This window comes from Notolepis coatsorum (assembly GCF_963971535.1).
Source record: "Notolepis coatsorum genome assembly, chromosome: 15".
Taxonomy (NCBI): domain Eukaryota; kingdom Metazoa; phylum Chordata; class Actinopteri; order Aulopiformes; family Paralepididae; genus Notolepis; species Notolepis coatsorum.
In genome coordinates this window covers 59,048,405-59,061,311 of record NC_140179.1, presented here as the reverse complement: position 1 = coordinate 59,061,311, position 12,907 = coordinate 59,048,405, and the positions used below count along the sequence as shown (strand labels likewise).

At 43.2% G+C, this 12,907-nt stretch overlaps 1 protein-coding gene and 1 long non-coding RNA gene across 2 annotated transcripts in view; both read right to left on the bottom strand.

Moving 5' to 3' along the window:
- The window catches only part of sdk2b (sidekick cell adhesion molecule 2b), an 846,423-nt gene that overhangs the window by 557,526 nt on the left and 275,990 nt on the right, over nt 1-12,907 (bottom strand).
- LOC311241415 overlaps nt 8,967-12,907 on the bottom strand; it is a 4,570-nt gene continuing 629 nt past the window's right edge. Inside the window, exons 2-3 of the long non-coding RNA XR_014620536.1 lie at nt 12,403-12,558; nt 8,967-10,837 (exon numbers count right to left, since the gene is read on the bottom strand). This is a non-coding gene — a long non-coding RNA (uncharacterized lncRNA). The remainder of the gene's footprint in view (nt 10,838-12,402; nt 12,559-12,907) is intronic.

Genomic DNA, 12,907 nt, shown 5'->3' with positions numbered 1-12,907 from the left:
ACACCACTGATGATTAACGGGGCTACCGTGGACAGGGTGAGCAGCTTTAAGTACCTGGGGGTCCACATCTCAGAGGATCTGACATGGTCAACACACATAGACACAGTAGTAAATAAGGCGAAACAGCGCCTCTACCACCTGAGACAGTTAAGGAAGTTCAGAGTATCGGGGAAGATACTCCAGTCCTTCTACTCAGGAGCTGTAGAGAGCATCTTGCTCGGAAACATCACTGCCTGGTATGGAAACAGCACGGCACAGGACAAGAAGGCCCTACAGAGAGTGGTGCGCTCAGCCGAGCGTACCACGGGTATTGCACTACCTCCCCTGCAGGTTCTATACAACAAGAGGTGCAAATCCAGAGCCTGCCGAATAATGAAAGACCTCCACCACCCCAAGAACAGCCTGTTTCAGCTGCTGAGGTCAGGCAGACGCCTGCGAACCCCAGCTACTAGGACAGAGAGGCTTAGGCTCAGCTTCTTCCCCCAGGCAATCAGAGTCTTGAACAATGAACATTGAGTACCACAGAACACTGAACTATCCACACATAAGCACACATGAGCACACACACGACACGCACGATGTGCACGCTCACACACTAGCAGCCACTTTGACACTTTAACATGAGCGGGCACACACTCATGCCGCACACACCCACACTTATTGCCAAAAGGAAAGGCCACTTTAAACTAGTATTAGCAACAGTAACAGTGTATTGCACTACCAAAGCTACCTAGCATGTCCTATATGCTCTGTAAATAACTATGTACAAATGCCGAGATGTCACACCATGTTGCCTGTTACCTGTTATTGCACAATGTTTTTTGTATTGGATTCTATTATATGTTGTACCACTGTATTGCACATCGTTGCGGGCAAGACCACCCGCATTTCATTGTATACTCGTATGCCGTGACAAATAAAACTCTTGACTTGACTTGACTTGAACCCGCCTCACCCCTGCCCATTTTGACTACCTAGGATGGCTTAGAGTAGAAGACAGAGTATAGCAACTTGCAATGGGCCTGGTCTACAATATACACAACTACACCACCAATGTAGTTCCCCCCACCCCACCTACCTAACCTCCTCCAATGTACAGTTTCTTCCCCCTCAAATGTATACACTCAAATGTATATAATGTATATACTCTCTTTTTATAAACTATGTATATTAATCAGAGTTTCCAACGCCAGGGTCTATATGACATGCGTTGTACTCTTAAACAATACTGTATTTGTAAATCTGGTATGTCATAAATGTCTGGATGTAACAGTACTGTCTATCTGTATGTCATGTATGTTATGATGAATTGAAAATGGTCTGCATCCCCTTAACAATTGTGTGTATTGAGCCGTACTGTATTGTACGCATTCTGCAATCTGTTAAGAAAGTTTTCAATCAATCAATCAAACAACGCTGTTTGTTTACACAGTCATTAACGTTAGTTAGCTAGCAGGCAAGCTATGCAGGCTTACCTTTGCCAATGGACCGGACAGATTTGAAGAAAGATTCACAGAATATCCAATAATATCCAGGAGAAAATTAAAAAAATAATTATAATAACACAGAGATAATTTTCTTTTATTATTATTGTAAACTATAAAAAATAAATAAATAAAATTAATATATTATTTTATTTAATATATATATATATATATTTTTTTTTACTTTTTATATTTTTGGGGAAGCTTGGCTTCCCTTGGCTTCCATGAATATTCGCCACTGACGGGTTCACGTGTGTGTTTGCGTGTGTGTTTGCATGTGTGTTTGTGCGTGTGTAAATGCATGCACATACAGAGTCACAGCTATTGCAATATTATTATAATTTTTTCCCACATTGTAATGTTTAAAACATATCTATATTCTGAAGGATGTGTTAGGAAAGATCAAAAAAGCTTATTTTCCACATACAGATCAAACTGTACAATAATATGAATATATCCACATGTATCTCTGATTATATGTTAAGATTCCCAGATTGGCCTTTGAAGGTTGGATATGCGTTGTCTTTGTAGCAGACATATTTTTCTCCTCTCCTCCCCTCCTCTATCCTCCCTCATTCACTCTCCTCCCTCCTCCCCTCTCCTATCATCTTATTTAATCTCATAGCATTTAACCTTTCCTCTCATTTCTGCTCCTCTCCTCTCTCCTCTATATTCCCTCCTCCCCTATCCTCTCCTCCCCATCTCCTCTCCTCCTCTCCTCTCTTCTCTTCTCCTCCTATCATCTCCTCTTATTTCATATCATCTCCTTTACACCTATCCTCTCATTTCTGCTCATATCCTCTCCTCTCTTCTCATCATCTCCCCTCCTCCATATTTTATCCTCCTCTCCTCCTCGCATCTCCTTCCATCATCTCATCTCCTCCCCATCCCATCTCCTCTCCTCCCTCCTCCCATATCCTCTTATTTCATATAATATCCTTTACACCTCTCCTCTCCTCTATTCTCATCATCTCCTCTCCCATCTCCTCTCCTCCCCTCCTCTCCATCCTCTCCCTCCTCTCATCTCCTCTATTCTCATCATCTCCTCTCCTGCCATCTACTCTCATCCCCTCCTCTCCTCCCCTCCTCTCCCCTCCCCTCCCCTCCTCTCCTCTCCTCTCCTCTCCTCTCCTCTCCTCTCCTCTCCTCTCCTCTCCTCTCCTCTCCTCTCCACTCTCCTATCCTCCTCTCCTCCTCTCATATCATCGCCTCTTATTTTATCTCATCGAATTTACGCATATCCTCTCCTTTCTGATCATATCTTATCCCCTCCTATCATCCCTTCTCCTACTCTCCTCTCTTATGTTCCTCTCATTTCATCTCCCCTCCTCTCCGTTCCTCTCCTCTCCTCTCCTCTATTCTGCTCCTCTCCCCTCCTCTCATTTCCTCTCCTCTCCTCTTCTTTCATCTCATCTCCTTTACACCTCTCATTTCTGCTCCTCTCCCCTCCACTCCTCTCTTCTCATATCGTCTCCCCTCTCGTCTCCCCTCATTTACATTTACATTTTACATTTAGTCATTTAGCTGACGCTTTTATCCAAAGCGACTTACAAGTTCTGTGCGACAAGACAGCAAGAAGGGTATAACTCTATCAGCTGAGTAACAATGTTCATCAAAGTGTTGCGTGTTACAGTGTAGGTTAGTTTATTAGGACAAGTGCATGACATTAAGGTTAGTCGGGGGTTAGATTTTTTTATTTTATTTTTTTTATCATTTCAGATAATGGTTGAAGAAGTGAGTCTTTAGTCGACGGCGAAAGATTGGACGGGATTCGGCTGTCCTAACTGGGATGGGTAGTTCATTCCACCATTGTGGGGCAAGGACTGAGAATAGGTGGCTTCTCTTTGATGACCCTCCGGGAGCTTGGATAGGAGTAGATCTGAGGCGGCCAGAAGATGCAGAGCGTAGGGGTCTTGAGGGTGTGTAGTTAGAGACCATTGACCGGAGGTAGGCGGGAGCGGTTCCCTTTGCCGCACGGTATGCTAGGTCGAGGGCCTTGAAGCGGATACGTGCAGCAATGGGGAGCCAGTGCAGGTCCCTAAGAAGTGGGGTGACATGGGCCGACTTCGGTAGGTTTGAGATCAGGCGGGCCGCTGCATTTTGAATGAGTTGAAGAGGCTTGGTGGCAGTGGCCGGGAGGCCAGCTAGCAGTGCGTTGCAGTAGTCGAGGCGGGAGATGACTGTTGATTGGACGAGGAGTTGGGTGGCTTCTTTTGTCAGGAAGGGGCGTATCCTTCTGACGTTGCTCAGGAGGAATCTGCAGGTTCTGGTTGTCGCTGCGATGTGAGCAGAGAAGTTCAACTGGTCGTCGAGGACAACACCAAGGTTCTTGGCGGTCGGCGACGCGGTCACAGCTGCATTCTCGACTGTGATGGAGAGGTCGGTCAGGGGGGAGGATTTGGCCGGCAGGTGGAGCAATTCTGTTTTGCTTAGGTTCAGTTTGAGGTGGTTGGTCGTCATCCAGGCGGAGATGTCGGACAGACAGGCCGAGATCCGCTCAGAGACGTGGATATCTGAGGGAGGGAAGGAGAGGAAGAGTTGAGTATCATCGGCATAACAATGATATGAGAAGCCATGAGACGTGATAATGTTACCCAGTGATTTAGTGTAGAGGGAGAAGAGAAGGGGTCCTAGGACCGAGCCCTGGGGGACACCCGTCCGGAGGGGGCGGGTGGCCGACAGAGTCCCTCTCCATGACACTTGGTAGGAGCGGTCATTGAGGTATGATGTCAGCCATGTCAGCGCAGATCCAGCCACTCCCATTCCTGCGAGGGCCGCGAGGAGGATCTGATGGTTGACTGTGTCGAAGGCTGCAGATAGATCTAGGAGAATCAGGACAGAGGAGAGGCCTTTCGCTTTTGCTAAGTGAAGTGCCTCTGTGACCGCAATGAGGGCCGTTTCTGTGGAGTGGCCAGTCCGGAAGCCAGACTGATTGGGGTCTAGGAGGTCATTCTGTAAGAGATAAGCAGTAAGTTGGTTGGATACAGCACGTTCAAGTGTTTTAGAAAGGAAGGAGAGAAGAGAGACAGGGCGATAGTTGGCTATGACGGTGGGGTTCTGGGTTGGTTTTTTTATGAGGGGCGTGACTCTGGCTTGTTTTAGGGAGGTGGGGACCACCCCCGAGTTGAGTGAGGAGTTGATGGTTGCAGTTAGGAATGGGAGGATGTCCGGTGCTATGGTCTGGAGGAGTGGGGAGGGTAGCTGGTCCAGCTGGCATGTAGTCGGACGGTTCGACGTTACCAGTGTCAGGGTCTCGGCTTCTGTAATGGGAGAGAAAGATGACAGAGTGAAGGATGAGGTTCTCGATTCAGCGTTTGGAATGGGTGGGGGTTGGGAGAAGGAGCTGCGGATGTTCTCCACTTTTTCCTCAAAGAAGATCGCAAAGTCTTCGGCAGAAAAAGATGAGGGAGGAGGAGGTGGGGGGGGGGAGTGAGGAGGGAGGACATGGTAGCATGCAGTTTGCGAAGATTCTTGGCAGAGGCCTCGATCCTATGGTGAAAGAAAGAAGCTTTGGCATTAGTAATGGTTTTGGAGAATGTTAACAAGAGGTTGTGATATGTGTCGATGTCAGCAGTGAGGCCTGACTTTCTATACTTCCTCTCAGCCGCTCTCAGGACCTGTCTTTGTTCTCTCACTGCATCCGTCGTCTCCCCTCATCTCCTCTCTTCTCCTCATCTCCTCTCCCCTTATATCTCCCCATCCTCTCCTCTCTTCCCATCCGCTCCTATATTCTCCTCTCATCTCCCCTTATGTCTCCCCATCCTCTCCTCTCTTCTCCTCTCCTATCCCCTCCTCTCCTCTCTACTCATCCTCTCATATCCCCTTCTCTCTTCCCGTCCTCTCCTCTCCTCTGATGCGTGGCCAGCTCTCTGTAGTGTCTTTAGCAGAGCCGTCTCCAATATGCCTGTGTGCATGCCCGTCTGCTAAACACCTCTGCCCAAGAGAGACAAACGTTGTACCAAATAATGAAAACATATGGCTGTGTTCATCATCGTGTCCATAGAAAAAAGGCTGCATAATTAAATTATAACAAATGTTGAACTCACTCATTTATAAAAGGGATCAAAATAATGTGTTGAATATGGTAATGAAAGACAATATGAGTAAAGATAGCACCGGTTATTTCCTGTTTGGGCAGCGATATTTGACAGTGTAATGTTATCCAATTCTCTTTGTAGGAGAATTCTAGCAGAGAGCTGTTGCATATTCCCATCATGACTGCACAACCAAGACACACACACACACAAATACACACGCACACATACATGAATGCACACACACACACACACATAAATGGACACACGCATACACACAGACATGCATGCACACACAAACAAACACAGACACACACTGGCGCCTACGTAATGTAGCAGTCGAAGCAGCTGCTCCCCCACTATTGAACTTGGGTGAGCAAACTTATGTTTTTGCTCCCCCACTTTTTGATCATATGAAAAATATGATAAATCCCCCCCCCAATATATAAATCTAACCATAACTACGTAATTTCAATCAAATTAATAATACGCAATGACACTTAATAGCAAGTTTTTAAGTTTCCAAAGATTGAGACCCCCCCTGCCCCATATGGTTTGATTCAGTGCACACGCTGAGGCACAGGCTGAGTCAGTGTAAATATCAAAGCCCACCGAGTGTGTCATTGGTGGCAGGCAGGATTTTCCAGTAAGTCGTTCAAACAAAGGATTATGTTAGACATGTCTTTACTATTGAGTGGTAGAACTTCTACCACGCGATACAATAAAAAGTGTTTCACAGTCCCGAAATGCCATCTGGTCATACCGTAAATCCTCTAATAATAATAATAATAATAATAATAACAATGTTTCCCTCTGGTTGGCGTTAGCTTTAGTGTTAGCCGCTAGCTAACGTTGTCATATTATCTAGATATGTGGTGTCAGCTGGATGACGTTGACTTCGTTTGCAAACATTAACATTCGCTATCTACAGATGAAGCGTTTAGTTTTCCTGGGCGCTTTGCCGCGACGTGAGCACGGTTATATCACGTCGGAAATGAATTAGGAACCCAGGCTGCTGTTCTGTTTTATGCCGCCAGGAGGCGCAAAGTCGCCCGGCGCGGCGGCGGTCTATTGATTATTGACTTCCTCATTCAACACTGTGTATCCGCGTCTGTGATTTGCCTAAACGTTATTATTTTGGTAACGTCTTATTTCTGACTACAGTACAGTATGTATTACTATCTATTACTACCTACTATGGGCCAGCCGTGTATAGGTGTAACAGAGTTATAATAGTTCAATGGTTGTGATGGCGGAGTTACAGTAGCGACGCGTCACGTTCCTTTGCATATCGTTTTATTTACTACTACCTACACTATGCTGCTATGTCTACTATCTACTACTACTTTGTATCACAAACAGTACTGTATTTGCAAAACTGATATGTCATAAATGTATAGATGTACACTAGCAGTACTGTCTACCTGTATGTCATGTATGTCATTATGAATTGAAAATGGGGGACCCTGATGTAAACAAGACGAAAGTAAAAATAAAACGTTCAAACTGTTCCAACTTGTGTATTGTTTTCATAAAAGTTGACTAAGATTGTACTCTTGTATTTTGCACTGTACAGTATGTCACAGGTGAGCTTGCTAGCCATTTGATTGTTAACGTGATATAAAAAAAAAATCAATAATTGATTGATTGAAAAGTTTATTAACAGATTGCAGAATGGGTACAGTACAGTACAGCTCAATACATACAATTGTTAAGGGGATGCAGACCAGAGAAAGACTTTCGTCTTGTTTACATCAGGGTCCCCCATTTTCAATTCATCATAACATATATGACATACATGACATACAGATAGACAGTACTGCTACATCTATACATTTATGACATATCAGATTTGCAAATACAGTACTGTTTGTGATACAAAAGTGTCCAGAAAAAGAGTGTATATACATTTGGCATAGAAACTGTACATTGGAGGAGGTTGGGTGGGTGGGGTGGGGTTGGGTGGGTTGGGTGAGGGCTGTACATTGGAGGTGGGGGGGGGGGGGGGGGGGTGATCATACGGGTGATCATACAGAAAGCATCCTTGAAGCTGTCATTACAAACAAAGTTTTAGTTTTGAATCACTTCTCTTGTAACACAACTCCTTGTCTACAGTTCTCCTGGTACAGTGTGTAAACCCATCTTAGGTCCCGTCATCTATTAACAGTCTATACTGTAGTTGAGGGGAACCTGTGTCAGAAACAAAAACAAAATTACAAACATCTCAAAACAATCTGGTCAGACTACTGCTTGACCTTACTCCTAGAACCCACCTCACCCCTGCCCACTTTGACAACCTAGGATGGCTTAGAGTAGACACAACTTGCAATGGGCCTGGTCTACAAGATACACTACACGACCAAAGTACCCATGTACATGTCAAAATACTTCCCACTTTCAAAAACACTCTCAAAAAACACCTACGGGAGACTGCAATTCTAAACTGGCCCCTGTAAATGTCCTAACACAACCCCCCCCCCCCCCCCAATGTACAGTAAATGACCAAGTATAATAATAATAACTTCGTTTTATATAGCGCCTTTCAGAGGACCAAAGGTCGCTTTACATAGGGGGGGGGGGGGGAGATGACAAATTAACAAACATAGTGGACAGACACAACATATACATATAAAGTGAGAAAGTTAGGGGTTGAAGGCCAAGTTGAAGAGGTGGGTTTTGAGCAGTTTTTTAAATTAGTCCAGAGTTGGGGCGGTGCGGAGTTCTGCTGGGAAGGAGTCAATATTCCAATGTACAGTTTTGCTTGTTCAGTTGTACAGTGTCCCCCACCCACTCTTCCTACCCAACCTGTGAACCTGATGTAAACAAGACAATTTTTCTGTTTGATATCTCAATGTTTTGTAATAAAAAAAATATTCTGATTGGACAAGAGATAACAATTATTTGCATCTTTATTGTAACAAATGTATGAACAGTCAGCAATAGATGTCAAATGATTTACAGTAATATCAAGTAACAAGTGACTTATATCTCGACCATTAGCCAATGGAAATGCATCTTCAGAAATAAGATCAGATAAACAAGACTGACACAAAACTGATGAATGATGAAATGAGCACATAAAGTGCAGACATACTATAAAATCCTATCTACATGGGTGTTCCAGGTTAGTGTGTTATCGACAAAAATCCCAAGATATTTATATGAAGAGACCTGTGAGATGGACTGTGTGTGGATGACCACAGGCCTGTGGTCCCCAACACCTCTGGGGTCAAACACCATCTCCCCAGTCTTCTTAACATTTAAAACCAGACAGTTATTGTCGCACCAGTTTTTAAAACCTCTGGATTTCCAAATAATAGTCAGCTAGGTCACTGTCATTCTTAATTAGAGCTAAAACTTTATTTAACAGATTGCAGAATGGGTACAATACAGTACGGCTCATAGATAGATAGATAGATAGATAGAAGAAAAACAAACCTGTGCGAGTCTTAATTCTTTATTTTTGTCAATATACTATGCAGTATACTAATATACAATGCTATATTACATCTGTTCTAGCAATGTTGTACCAATGTTTACCATATGTTACTGTTTTACCAATCGTATGCTACAGCAGTAAAGGTGTTAATAATTGGAATGGTTTGAAATATTTTTTTTTAGAAATCATGGAATTAATGTAAAAACACAGAAAGTATATTTAGATTCAAAGGCAATTTTAATAGCTTTCAATGAATACAGTTTCTCTCCTGTGAAATACAGTTAAAGCATTCACTTTTGACAGCCCTAGTATTTACAGGACATAACATTGTTCAAATAACAATGAAAACATGACAAACTGAATTTAAATAATCCACATCAGTAAAACTAAGAGGCCTTGATTTTCCATTTTAGCTTTAGCATAACAGATAACAGATAACTCCGTCTCTCCCTCACTATCTGGTAACGCATGGTCTGGTGGTTTCATAACAACACTGTGGCACATATTCGTTAAGGCACAGCACACAGTCACAATCTTGTCAATGAAAGAAAAGTCCTCGCCTTCAAATGGAACCAGCAGTTGGACTGGTATGGTATTATGTAGCATGCGATACTTATTGCGTACCAAACCGATCACTCTTTCAACATGGACCCTGAGGTGAGCTATTTGCTGTGTCTCTTCTACAGATTTTGGATCCATCTGGGCACGTCCGCTTGTGAATCCAGGGATTTTCACCGATGCACACATTAATGAAACATGGTCCCCAATGTCAAATCCACGGTCTGCTAAAACCAAGTCTCCAGGCAACAGTTTATTGAGGAGACCACTGTTCTCGGTCAGATGCTTGTCACTTACACGCCCTCCCCACCCTTTGGAAATGAAAGAGATAGACCCCTGTGGTGTAATGCCAATCAGGTACTTAACAGTGTGCTTTTGCTTGTAGTGGGAATATGTCTGTGCCTGCGCTTTCAGATTTGATGGTCTCAGTGCCAATTTCAAAGCAGTCCAGAATAACCGCAACACGATTGCCAAAAGCCTCTACAAACTGATGTGGCATGGTTAGTTGGAGGCAATGTCTTGGGCCAGGCACGTGGGGGCATCATTTGAGCTGTGGGCATCCACTGTGGTGCCGGCGGGGTCTGAGATTGAGGCAATATGGCTCTTGCAAAAGTCCCCATCATCTGCAGGAAGAGTTGGGTGGTGGCCTGCTGCTGCTCCTGCATGGACCTACTTGTGCTGTATAATGACAATACATTTTAATCTAATCTAATCTTTAGACAAGGTTTAATAAGGTGCAAGGTTCAAAGTAATCTATTATTAGTATCAATTTATTTGTCTAAAGATGATCCATGATCCTTTTTGATGACTGCTATGGTAGAGTGTGAACTCTCAAATGGCAACGATAAATACTAGGTGGTGGACAATTAGCATTTCAATGGTGTGGGGGTTGCAGCCATCGCATTCCAATGTAAGTGTCCTTGAGCAAGACGCTTAACCCCCTTAACCCTCCTGCAAGACTGGGTCTCGGGCTGCCTGTCTGTTCTCCTCCTCCTTCTCCTTCAGCTGAGCCTGTAGCAGTGAAGGGCTTGGGGTAATATGTGGACTGTATGAAGGCATCTGAAATTCTCTCTCTTTAGTATCTTGCCAAATTCTGATGCAGTCAGCCTGCCCTCTCGCTCCTTGTGCCACAGTGGACATGCAGCCTGTCCCGTCATTTGCAGTTGTAGTTGTCTTGCTTCCTCAAGATCAAAGCTCTGGATGTGCTGTGGTGTTGGTATGCCTATGTCTGGAGAGAGGGGCATGGGGATGGTCTTGGTACAGTGAGAGGATACAGGCAGGGATGTTGTTGGGTTGGTCTGTGGTCGCTGCAACAGTGGGAGCTGCAGCGAAAGAAAAAAGAAATAGATTAGAAATAATTTGTCTCATTTCTTTCTCTCCCCCAGAACCATTACCATTGTGGTTGGAGCCCAGGCTCAAAACGGCTTAAGATCTTGAGGTAGAAAAATGCTGTTTTTGAGGACTTGATTAGAAATACAAAACACTGAATAAAAAAAATATATATATTACAGAGGTGTTCCATAGACTCACAGGAATTGTGTAAAAGTGCCCAAATAGTGAAAGAAATAGTAAAATAGTTCCCCTTTAATATGATCTATGTCTCTAATTCTCATATTGGCGCATTCTTCCAATTCTCCTCTCACAATATTCACCCTCACTGAACTGAGTCATCTGAAAATGTGCTGATTTGTGATGTCAGAGACTCAGCTGCATGTTGAGACTCACACACTAAGCACAGTTACCATTGTGGTTGGAGCCCAGGCTCAAAACGGCTTAAGATTTTGACAACGGAACAACATATGAAGTAGTGCAGTGTTGTAGTACTCGGGTCCAGGACTTGGACTTGAGTCCGAGTACTGGACTGATTTTCAGGACTTGTGACTCGACTTGGACTTGTGCACTGAGGACTCGGACTTGGACATGGACTCGAGCATTGACTGCATTCGGACTCGGAAGGTGCAGACAAGGACTTGTGAATTGATACATTTATTTTAGTTTTTATTTTGTTATTTATTTAGTTATTTTTTGGTAATAGGCCCTAATCATTTGTAATAAGATATTGATGGCTAGTGCATTTGTTTGGCTATTTACATTTACATTTAGTCATTTAGCTGACGCTTTTATCCAAAGCGACTTACAAGTTCTGTACGACAAGTCATCAGGAAGGGTACAACTCTATCAGCTGAGTAACAATGTTCATCAAAGTGTTGAGTGCTACAGTGTAGGTTAGTTTATTAGGACAAGTGCATGACAGTAAGGTTAGTTAGGGTTAGATTTCTTTATTGTGTCTATTTATTGTGGCTATTGTGTGACAAAGTAAATAAACTCCATTTTAAATGGTGAACGCTGTGTCATTTATGTATAATGTAGACCTTTTTTTATTTGTATGTCAGCTCTTCGACTGCCAGAATGGAGTGGACTCAACCTTGATGACTTGGACTCGGACTCGGGTAATGGGGACTCGACTTGGGCTCTTCTTTGGTGACTTGGACTTGGACTCTGACTCAAACACTGGGGACTCGACACTCGACTCAGACTCGATATTTAGTGACTCGACTACAACACTGAAGTAGTGATGTACTGACTGTACACAGTACCAACGGAACAACATACTGTATGAAGTAGTGATGTACTGACTGTACACAGTACCAACAGAACAACATACTGTATGAAGTAGTGATGTACTGACTGTACACAGTACCACCAGAACATATGAAGTAGTGATGTACTGACTGTACACAGTACCAACAGAACATATGAAGTAGTGATGTACTGACTGTACACAGTACCAACCGAACAGAATACTGTATGAAGTAGTGATGTTTTAATGATTACTCTACATAAAGCAACTTTGATATTTCAATTCTTACATTTTCCATCTCCTTACCTGCACAACCATAAATTCTTTCTTTTCAAAATCCAGCTCCAAGGGTTTTTGGACCATGAGTTGAACTTGAGTTGCGCTTTCTGCAACGGTAAACACAGGAACTACGGCGAACACATCCTTGACGTCTCCAGCCAGGGTTAGCTTGATTTGTCCTCCCTGCACAATAAACATAATGATTCATACTTAATCACAAGTAACCACTCAGGTCTTGTAATGTGTCATACAGTTGGACAGTACAACAGGACAACATGGTCTCTGCTTTTTTCATTGAAGTGTTTTGAAACAGTGATAATAATTATATTATACAGTATATACTGTATATATATGTATCTATAATTGTTGGATATGTCTGCATATATCCCTCCCTATTCACATACCTGTATAATAAAATTTAATAATATGTACAGTATATATTATATCTATATCTGTATATATCCCATACCTACTCTCAATAGTTATACCACTGGCCAGCATGGCTTACCACCATATTCTTATATTCAGAGTT